This window comes from Vulpes vulpes, chromosome 10, assembly GCF_048418805.1.
Source record: "Vulpes vulpes isolate BD-2025 chromosome 10, VulVul3, whole genome shotgun sequence".
NCBI classification, from domain to species: domain Eukaryota; kingdom Metazoa; phylum Chordata; class Mammalia; order Carnivora; family Canidae; genus Vulpes; species Vulpes vulpes.
Window position 1 is genome coordinate 41,219,875 of NC_132789.1, and position 10,787 is coordinate 41,230,661.

Sequence of the window (10,787 nt, forward strand, 5' to 3'; positions counted from 1 at the left end):
TCCCCATCCTCCAGGAACAACAGACTTTTTTTCTCCCTTGAAACTTGGCAGGCTGTCCTTCCTTGGGGCCTTACCCAGGGGGTTATTTTCCTGGGAATATGGAATAAATCTTTCCTCCTTCGCAGGCTCTCCATTTTTAAAAAATGTTTGGTCTCCCCTTAAATAAAGGTCTGATTTGCACAGCAAAGGAAACAAAACTAGGACAACCTGCTGAATGGGAGAAGATAATTGTAAGTCACATCCAATAAAGGGTTAGTATCCAACATGTATAAAGAACTGTCATAACTCAGCACATCTGGCTAGCTCCGTCGGTATAGCATGCAAATCTTGGTCTCAGACTCGTGAGTTTGTGCCCCATATTTGGACAGAGAGCCTACTCAAAAAACAAACCAGGGGCACCTCGGGGGTTCAGTGGTTGAGCCTCTTCCTGCAGCTCGGGTCATGATCCCGGGTTCCTGGGATCAGGTCCTACATCAGGTGCCTGCTTCTCCCTCTCTCTATGTCTCTGTGTCTCACAAATAATTACATCTTAAAAAAAAAAAAAAACCCACATAATCTAAAACATGGGCAGCAGATGTGAACAGATTTCTCCAAGGAATGGCCAACAGACGTGAGAAAATGCTCACCCATCACTCATCAGGGAAATGCAAATCAAAACAATAAGATAGCACTTCACACCTGCCAAAATGGCTAAAATCAACACACATGGTCAAGGATCTGGAAAACTAGGGACCCTTGTGTGCTGTGAGTGGTAATGCAAACTGGTGCAGCCACTATGAAAAACAGTATTAAGTTCCCTCAGAAAATACAAATAGAACTACCCTATAATCCAGTATTCACACTATTGGGTATTTACCTAAAGAACACGGAAATAGTAATTCAAAGGGATACGTGCCGTCCCTATGTTTATTGCAGCATTATTTACAATAGCCAAACTATGGGAGCAACCCAAGTGCTCTCAGATGAGCGAATGCATAAAGAAGTGTACACACACACGAGTATCCTTCAGCCATAAAAATGAAATCTTGCCGTTTGCAACAACATAGGTGGATAGAGGTAAAGAGTGTAATGCTAAGCGAAATAAGCCAGGGAAAGACCCACAATATTTCACTCACGTGGGATTTAAGAACAGGAACAAAGAAAAAAGCAAACCAAAACAGACTCCCAGTACAGAGAACAAACCTGCGGTTACTAGAGGGGAGGTGGGTGGGGGGCATGGGGATTACATTTATCGTGAGCCCAGAGCAGCGTGTGGAATCCCGAATCCCGCGATATTGTACACCTGAAACAAGTACACCTAACGTTAATTATATTAATCACACTGATATTAAAATAAATGGAAATAAAACAAAGCTCCAGTCTCGGAGTGGATTCCCGCGTCCCCCGCCTTTGGCGGTTAATGCAGCTACCTATGTGCCTGTGTCCCCAGCCCCGGATCCACCTGCCCCTCCGCTACAGGTGCACCGCGCGGGGCGCAGCGGCGAGGGGGCGGGGCCTGCGCTACAGCTTCCGGCGGAAGCGCCTGGGGGCAAGATGGCTGCCGCCGAGGCCGTACCGTGCGCTGTGGAGGCAGGTGGGGGCTCCGTTGAGGCGAGGCGGGGGGCGTCTCTGGTGGCTCTGCTCTCCCAGCCTGTGAACGGCACCCGCCACCTGAGGGCCTTGCTGGGCCTGGCGCTGCCCAGAACCCCTTCCCCCCGGACCCCGGTCTCGGAGGGTTGGTGAGAGCTGTTCTTGTGACTTGGGGCCGCACTGCAAACTCCCGCGGCCCCGGCGCCTTAGAGGAAGGAGTTCACAGGCTCGCGGGGGAGTTCTGGAAGCATCTTTCCTGCAGGGGCTGGTGAGCGCCGCGGTGCCTGCGTGTGATGGACCGGGTCGATGGGGGTCTGGCGCAGGGTTTCGGGAACGAGCGCTGAGTGGGGGGGACGGCGGGCGGGAGGGGAGGGCAGGGTAAACCTCCCCGAGGCACGGAGCCCCGAGCTGGGTTTGCAACATCAGGAGTGAGGCTGTTGCCTGCGAGGAGAGCAGCAAGCCCGCCGAGGGCTGAAGCAGCCTGACGTCCGGGAGCGAAGCGTTTGCGTCGAGGGAGCGCGGGGGCCTCGCCTGCCGCGCGGAGGAATTTGGATTCTGTCGGGGGGCATTAACGGGCTTCGGGAGAATATGGAGCAGGAGAGTGATGTGATCCGATTTGCGCTCTTGGATTCATTCCAGTGACTGTATAGAGGCGTGGAAGCAGGCAAGGTATCCCAGCAACCGGACGCTGGACGGAGGCCTGACGGGGGGATGGGGCGGGGCGGCCCGCACGAGGCGTTTTGCACACCCACAGCATGAGGGATTCCTTCTGCCCTTCCCTGTTGCTGTTTTGCTGGGTGTTGCAGCAGCTTGTACCAAAGGCGTGGAGGGCATTGGTTCAGAGGGCACTTGGTGTTTGCAGGTGAGCTGGGAGAGGAGGTGGAGGACAAAGTTCCTCATGCTGCCTTTTTTTTTTTTTTTTTAAGATTTTTATTTATTTGTAAATGAGAGACCCAGAGGGAGAGGCAGAGACACAGAGGGAGAAGCAGGCTCCATGCAGGGAGCCCGACGTGGGACTCGATTGCAGGATCACACCCTGGGCGGAAGAACGAAGGCAGACGCGGTGAGATGCTCCACCGCGAAGCCCCCCAGGCATCCCGCCTCGTGCTGCTTTTATTCCTTTCCGGGGACATCGCACTTTTTTTTTTTTTTTCTTAAGATTTCTTTTATTTATTCATGAGAGACACAGAGAGAGAGAGGGAGGCGGAGAAGCAGGCTCCACACAGGGAGCCCGACGTGGGACTCGATTCCGGGTCTCCAGGATCAGCTCCGGGCGGAAGGCGGCGCTAAACTGCTGAGCCACCCAGGCTGCCCGCATCGCAGACACTTAATTCCCTCCGGCGAAACAGGTGAGACCTTTCAATGTCTCTTTTTCAGATTCCTAACATCAAGAAAAGAACTCAAGAATTTTAAGTCCTATGCATTCTGGGTATGGTTGGTGTGTAATGAAGTTCAGCAGGATGTCTCTCTAGGTCAACAGGGCTATGATCTTGGTGATGGAAGAGGAACGTTCTGAGGACAACAGGTTCAGGATGGTGCTGTGACTATGGGCTGACATTGAGATTGAAGGTTTGTTGGATTTGAGGAAAGGCTTTCTCCACATTGGAACCATTTGGGGCATTTGATTTCTGATCATTTAACATAAAAACTTTGTAGCAAGATTCAGCAGGAAGATAGTTTAGAAAAACCTTGAAAGGTCTGCGTGTTGTTTCACACCACCTGCTGGATAGCCGTACCCCCACCACACCTGCTGACCAGACCTCCCAATTGGCAGCTGTGCTTTTAAATAGCAGAGGGCAGCCCGGCAGCTCAGCTGCAACAGTGGGAGCCTTGGCCTCTGCTGATGCGGGTGGGGAGAGGAGTTTCCCTGAAATTGGTTTCACAGTTACAGGGCGCGTCTCTATTTGATCCTTGGTTGTTATTCTCCAAGATAGGAGTTTTAAACCCAGCTGTGCCACTGACTCAGGGGTGATACTTAACCTCTCTGATCCTTCGTTTCTTTTTTTTTGAACAGACTTTTTTTTAAAAGATGATTTTATTTATTCATGAGAGACACAGAAAGAGAGATGGGGGTGGGGGCAGAGACACGGGCAGATGGAGAAGCAGGCTCCATGCAGGGAGGCTGACTCGGAACTCGATCCCAGGATCCAGGGATCACGCCCTGGGCCGAAGGCAGCGCTAAATCTAAACCACCGAGCTCCCCCGGGCTGCCCTAATGCTTCGTTTCTTTCGTTTTTTTTTTTTTTTAAAGATTTTATTTATTTGAGGTTTTTTATTAGTCTATTTCCGATTTTATTTATTTTTTCATGAGAGACACAGAGAGAGAGAGAGAGGCAGAGATACAGGCAGAGGGAGAAGCGGGCTCCATGCAGGGAGCCTGACATGGGGCTTGATCCTGGGTCCCCAGAATCACACCCTGGGCTGAAGGCGGCGCTACACCGCTGAGCCACCCGGGCTGCCCCAGTGCTTCGTTTCTTAAATAAAACAGGAAGACTGGCTTTGGGGGCCTCTACTATCCCTGAATTCTAAAAATTATTACCTCCTGTTTTTCTCGCTCCCTGCCAGCTAACGTGTTTTCCTGAGGACAAGCACCAGGCTGCCTTCCCTACGAGTCACCTAACTCAGTGGGGTCAGTGCTCTGTACTCATCTGGTACTCAGTTGGAGTGAATAATTGATAAACAACGTTGTCTACTCTTCGTCTTATAAACAAAAGTTATTCACATGCTCGGAAAGTAACTTAAGGCTTAGATTCTGTGGTGGTAGACTTGGATACTACAAAGTTTAAAAATTCACTTCATTGTTTAGTTATGTTTATTTAAAACAAAGTGACAAAGTGGAAGCCTCTAAAAATTAGATTTTCATTCTTTAAAGGGCATCTGGATATGGTCTCTAACTATTGCTCACACACTGGTGACCTACTTCTATTGTAGAAAAGCACCGATGATTTGCTTTTGTTGTATTTGAGTTGGCAGATGTAAGAAATTTTCCTTGTTTAGTATTTGACTAGTGTTGCCTTTTTTTTTTTTTTTTAAGATTTTATTTGAGACCAAGATAGCAAACAGAGATAGTGAGAGAGTGCATAACCAGGGAGGAGAGGCAGGGAGCCTGACTTGGGTGCTCATTCCAAGGACCCCAGGATCATGAGCTGAAGGCAGATGCTTAACTGACTGAGCCACCCTTGACAAGTGTCACTATTGTCGTTGGGTACCAAAGGTGCTATTCTCCATTTGGATAGGTGCAGTGGATTCCTGGGGCTGCCCTAACAAATCACCACAAACTTGGTGGCTTAGCACAACAGAAATTCATTCCCGTAGCTCTTCTAGCTCTGGAGGCTAGAAGTCCTAAATCAAGAACATGGCAGGTCCACGCTCCCTCTGAAGGCCCTAGGGAAGAATCCTTTCCTCCCAGCTCTTCCTGGCTCCTGGCAATCCTTGGCATTCTCTGGCCTGTAACTGCATCAGCCCCCTCTTTGTCCTGTCTTCATATGGCCTTGTTCCCTGCATGTGTCTCCTCTACTTTTAAGGATTCCAGTCATGGTGGGGATCCCTGGGTGGCTAAGCAGTTTGGCACCTGCCTTCAGCCCAGGTCGTGATCCTGGAGACCCGGGATCAAGTCCCGCTTCAGGCTCCTTGCATGGAGCCTGCTTCTCCCCTGCCTGTGTCTCTGCCTCTGTCTCTGTGTGTCTCTCATGAATAAATAAATAAAATCTGGGGATCCCTGGGTGGCCCAGCAGTTTAGCATCTGCCTTTGGCCCGGGGCGCGATCCTGGAGTCCCGGTATCGAGTCCTGCGTCAGGCTGCCAGCATGGAGCCTGCTTCTTCCTCTGCCTATGTCTCTGACGACGCCTCTCTCTATGTCTATAAATAAATAATAAATAAATAAATAAACAAACAAACATAAAAAATAAATAAATATCTTTAAAAATTAAATAAAAATAAATAAAATCTTTAAAAACCCCATTCCAGTCATGGGACTTAGGGCCCAGTGTAATCCAGTATGACCTCATCTTGACTAATTATGTCTGCAAAGACCCTATTTCTAAATAGGGTCACGTTCTTAAATTTGGGTAGGCATGAAATTTTGGGGGACACTTCAATCCCCAAAACCCCGGTTTGATGGTGACAGTTGCCAAGGGACAGGAAGTTCTGGTTGAAGGAAGGCCCACCAGGCCCAGCTCATGGTTCCCCTCATGAAGTCAGAACATGGAAGACAGATCCTGAGAGCCCCAAGCCTTCCGGGGCCTGGCGTTGCTAGTTCCTATTTCCTGTGTGTATTCTGTTCCCATAACCTGAGCACATATCCTTGCATCACCAGCTCTCACCAGCAGTTACTACGTGCCCTTTGTTAGATGTGTATAGTCGAGGTGGGTAGGAAGGCAAAATGTCTTTTTTTCCTGTGCTTGTGCTACTGAGCTTTCATTTGAGTGCCACCACAGGAAGAGTGGGACTGCAAGCATGAACTCCCATATTTTCTTAGCAGGAAGCTGCAGCAGCAATCGACAACGTGGTCTGGCTGAGACTGCCTTTTTTTTTTTTTTTTTTTTTTTTTTTTTTTTTTTTTACTAAAGCTGTTTGATGCTGCTTTATAGCACGTGGGACCCTCAGGTGCATATTGTGTTTCCAGTTTCTAGACTTGCAGAGTTATCCAGGAAGCAAAAGTTGTCATTATTTGAAAAGTATTCATGGTGAACTGGCTACTTATAAAACGAGTTCTTACCCCGAACGTCTTCCCAGTGAATGTTTGCATAAATGCCAATCATCTTTGTCAGCCAGTGTCTCCGACATTTGTGTGTCTACATTAGGGGTCAGCCAGCTCCGGACTACAGGCCACATCCAGCCTGCGGCCTACTTTTGTATGGTCTGTGAGCTGAATCATTTTTTATATGTTTAATGGGTTGTGGGCGGGGGGGGGGTGGAGAATATGCAGCAGAGACTGTGTATGACCCACAAAAAAATATTTACTGTCTAGCCCTTGATGGAAAGTTTGCCACCCTCTAGTCTAGGGCAGCGTACCACAAATAGAGTGTAAATGAATTGCAAGGTAAAACTGAATCTGGCATAAGAGGCAGGGTTTCACGACGCGTGTGAAAGCAATCATGGAAAACTGCTGTGGTCGGCTCTTGTCAACAAAGTGCAGACTTTTGAGCCATTGCAAACTGGCACTCGTGTGAAGTTAAACCAGAGAAAACCTGCAAGGATTATGATAGGCTTCAAAAGAAAACGATTTAAATTCCTACTGCTGCTATAACAAATGACCACCAAGTCAGTGGCTTTATTTCTTATTATTTTTAAAGATTTTATTTATCCATGAGAGACGCAGAGAGAGAGAGGCAGAGAAGCAGGCTCCATGCAGGGAGCCTGATGTGGGACTTGATCCTGGGACCCTCGGGTCACGCCCTGGGCTGAAGGCAGATGCTCAACCACTGACCCACCCAGGTGCCCCCAAGTCAGTGGCTTTAAAAACACCACAAACGCGTTATCTTGCAGCTCTAGAGGTCAGAAGTCCAAAGTGGGTTCTCGCTGTGTGAGCAAGGCTCCATTCCTCGTGGAGGCTCTAAGGGAGAGTCTGTTTCTTTGTGTTTTCCAACTCGTAGAGATTGACCTCATTCCTCGGCTTCCGATCCCTTCTATCTTCAAGCCAGCCATGGCCAGGTGAGTCTTTCTCACACGGTATCACTCTGAACCCGACTCTCCTACTCTCTGCACATTTAGAGGACCCTTGTGATTACACTGGGCACATCTGAATAATCCAGTACGACATCTTTATTTTAAGGTCAGCAGACCAGTGACCTTAATTCCATCTGCAACTTTCCTTCCTTCTTGCTGTGTAATTCTTCATATTCATAGGTTCTGGGGAATGGGATATGAACATCTTTGAGGGGGCCATCATTTTGCCTGCAACAGAACTCTTAAATTTGTTTCCACTCTCTCCCCCCCCACTTTTCTTTTTAAATCTTCATGATCAATCTTTTTTTTTCCTTATGATCAATCTTTATGACTAAATGTGAAATAAGGATATTTCGTGCTATGGTTCAATTTTTTTTCTTAATTGCTAGCAGTAAAATTAGTATTTTAGCCATCTGTTTCTAAGAACAAGAGCATAGCTATAATTATAACCTATAACTTACTAAATTAAGAAATCATCTTTCATATTTTTTTAGTTTTCATGAAAAGGTCCCAAAGAAACCTTTTTAAAAAAATCTACTTCCCTTTCGCTAGATCAGTTATTCTTGGATAATAGTCCTTTATTACTTTTTCAGCAAACATGGTCCCACCAGCCAGCAATACTCTCTCTCTCTCTCATTTAGTGTTGGTCTTGATTTTTTAAAGTGGACTCAATACACGGTCACTGCATTTATACTTATTATTTCAGAGTTCTGAGCTCAGATCCGAAGATCATGCCAGCACAGAATTTCCTGTTGGTGTTGAAAGAAGTGTGAGGTGGCTCAGGGACATTTTATGATTAGCTTTGTGCTTAGCTGGCTATTGGGGGGTGTGGGCTCCTGGCACAGACTTAATCATGAGCAGGGCTCAGACTTCTTAGAAGTAAAAATCTTTTTTTTTTTTAACCTAAATGAGGTTTAAGCAGCTAAGTTGTATTGCAGGATGGCTCTGAACTCTGGGCGGACAGTTCTTGTCCGTTTAGCCAACCCAGTGAGAACTGAGGGAGGCTCATCCAGACCAGGTGAGTGGGGGCACCGCAGATGCCTCATCACATCCTCAACTTTGGCCTCTTGCTTTTTTATCCCTGTCTCACTTCTGCTGCAGTGGTGTTCACAGTTAGAGAGCTGTAGAGTAGGGAAGAGAGTGCAGCACCTCCGTGGAAAGAGAGTTTGAGATCCTCCGCAAAGCTAGAGCCACTGTCCCCATAAAGTCTTGCTCTGGGCCGTAGACGCAGACTGGGCCTGTCCAGCTCCGACAGTGGCTGGGACTTCCCTTTTGGCTCGGCTTGGTCCTCCTCTGTTTTTGCCATCTGTGTCTGCCAAGAGCTGGACCTGAGGCCTAACGTTTCCCGGTGGCAGCGTCCCTTGTCCTCAGAGACAATGGGGCGTCCACGTGACTGACAGCCGCAAAGAACTAAGTACAGTCAGGGGGCAGGTGGCCGGTAGCTTGAATTTCTTAGCATTTGTTCAATTCTCTGCCTTTCAGTGTGGTCAGATGATGACTGGTGAAGATTTCTGGGAAGACTCTTTGAAAAGAATAAAGAGGAGGAAGGAATGGAGCCTCCCAAAGTGGAAACCCAGTGGGTGAGATCCAAGGCCTGCACTTCCCCAGGAGGGGCGGGTACTTTCCCCGCAGGGCACTTAGATGTGGGTGGCAATGGGTGAGGTGAACGGAGAAGCCTGCTTCTCTCTCCGTGTGAGGCTTGAAATGAGAAGTATCCTCCAGCATGCTTGGGTCCCAACTTGAGATTGCTTAAACTAGGCAGGGGTCTGAGATGAGAAGGAACAGTGAGGACGCCCCCTCACCGGCATCCCACATCCTCCTGACCTTTCCTGCACTCTCACTGTGAAGACTTTGGTATCAGGCTCACACTCTTCCTGTTCCTGGCCTGATTCCGGGGAGCCCCAGCCCCTCAGATGGACCCAGGTGCCAGCACTTTCTCCTGCTTCTCCATACCCCACAGTGATGTTGCTTCTGGGGTTAGCCAAGCTGCTCGTCTGTCCACCTTTAGAACAACAGTGTTTCTCTGAGTTCCTCCCTTAGCCCTTTGCTTGTCTCTGCACGCTGTCCTTGCAGTTTTGGCCACTTGGCCAGTGTCTGAGCTTATCACAGCCACTCAGCCTTGTGCTGACTTCCGGATCTCTAGGGCCAGCCTTGACCTCTCTCCTGAATTTCATGTGTTCCTGCCTGCATGTCTTCCAGGCACCATAAATCGACATAGCACATCCCAAGTGGATTTCCTCTCTCCTTCCGCTCTGGTCATCCTGAGGACCCGATCTTAGTGAACTTTGCCATCTTCCGCAGTCACCCAACCCAGGGACTTTCATGACCTCTCCGGTCCTCATCACAACCCACACCTACTGCATTGCCATATCCTGCAGTGTTCTCCTTTACATTTGCCTGAATCTCTGCTCTCCTGATTGCTTCCGCCACAGTAGCTTGGCGTAGCCTCTGTCGTCTCTCCTACAAATAGCTGGTCTCCCTGCCCTGGACCTACTTCCTCCTATCCCAAGCAGCCGGAGGGAGCTTTCTAAGGTACAGAGTTGACCACGTGGCTCTCCTCAAGCAGCCTAGGGGTGCCTCATCTGTAGTGGGGGACAGAGGGGCTTTCCATGTTTGGACCCCACTCCTCTCTCCACACTGTATCCCTAGTTTGCATTCTAGAATAAAGTTTGTAGGTATAAATCTCTGTGATTTCACACATGCAGTCCCTTTGCCTAAATTCCCTTTCCAACTGACTTTCTCTCGCTAACTCCTACTCAGCTTTTATAGCTGAGCTCAGCTGCTGCCTTCTGCAGGGAACTTTTCTGACTCCTCCAGTGAAGTGAGATAAGGGTCCCTTCTGGGCTTCTGTGGCCTCTGGGCTCCTGTGGCAACCTCAGTCCTCGCATTTTATGGCATTATTTTGACATTATTTATTTAAAAATGTTTACATGTTGCTGACTCTTAAGTGCTTTACAAATACTGAATCCTAACAATAACCCTTTGAGCTAAGTACTAATAACTGTCTCCAACTCGAGGTGACAAAACTGAGCACCGGGCGATCAAGTAACCTGTCCAACATCATGCGGCTCAGAAGGGTGGAGCCAAGATTGGAACGAAGGCTGTGTGCCTGGCACTGGGGTCCGTGTGCCTCTCGCATTGGTGGCCGACCTCCCTCCTCCCCTCCCCCACCTTTGCCGCTGGATTGCCAGCTCCTCAGGGACCTTAACATCTCCAGCACTTGGCCTGAAAGCTCAGTGTGCACACATTGACCGATTAATCCACACCACAGGTAGGTCAGAGACAGTAGTTTTCTTTAGCAAACAAATGGGTTTGTCCTGAATGTGTATGTATCAGCTAGTCACCCTAGTCTGCGTGGAGCACAAAGCAAGGTCCGACCCCCTCACTGTATTCTGGGCACTTGGCCTGAGTCAGAAGGCAGCCGTTTCTGCTTTCACTGCAGCCCGGCTATGGATCTGTAGGGGGTGGCATAGATGGAGAAGGTTATGGGTCCCTGTGACATGAGTAAGGTGGGTGGGCTTGAACTGGGGTTGTTTGTTGGGTTTTTTTTT

The 10,787-nt window shown here is 48.7% G+C and overlaps 1 long non-coding RNA gene across 2 annotated transcripts; it reads left to right on the top strand.

Annotated features, from left to right (window-relative positions):
- The first annotated feature begins 1,514 nt into the window (after nt 1–1,514).
- Nucleotides 1,515–9,768, top strand: LOC140594184 (uncharacterized). 2 transcript variants are annotated; one of them, XR_011994766.1, is made up of 7 exons: nt 1,515–1,837; nt 2,496–2,632; nt 2,753–2,918; nt 3,042–3,138; nt 7,164–7,221; nt 8,719–8,816; nt 8,995–9,133. It is a non-coding gene; the product is annotated as an uncharacterized lncRNA (long non-coding RNA). The 2 variants fall into 2 exon arrangements; XR_011994765.1 differs by lacking the exons at nt 3,042–3,138; nt 8,995–9,133 and adding an exon at nt 9,436–9,768 and having other exon boundaries at nt 1,527–1,837.
- The last annotated feature ends 1,019 nt before the right edge of the window (nt 9,769–10,787 follow it).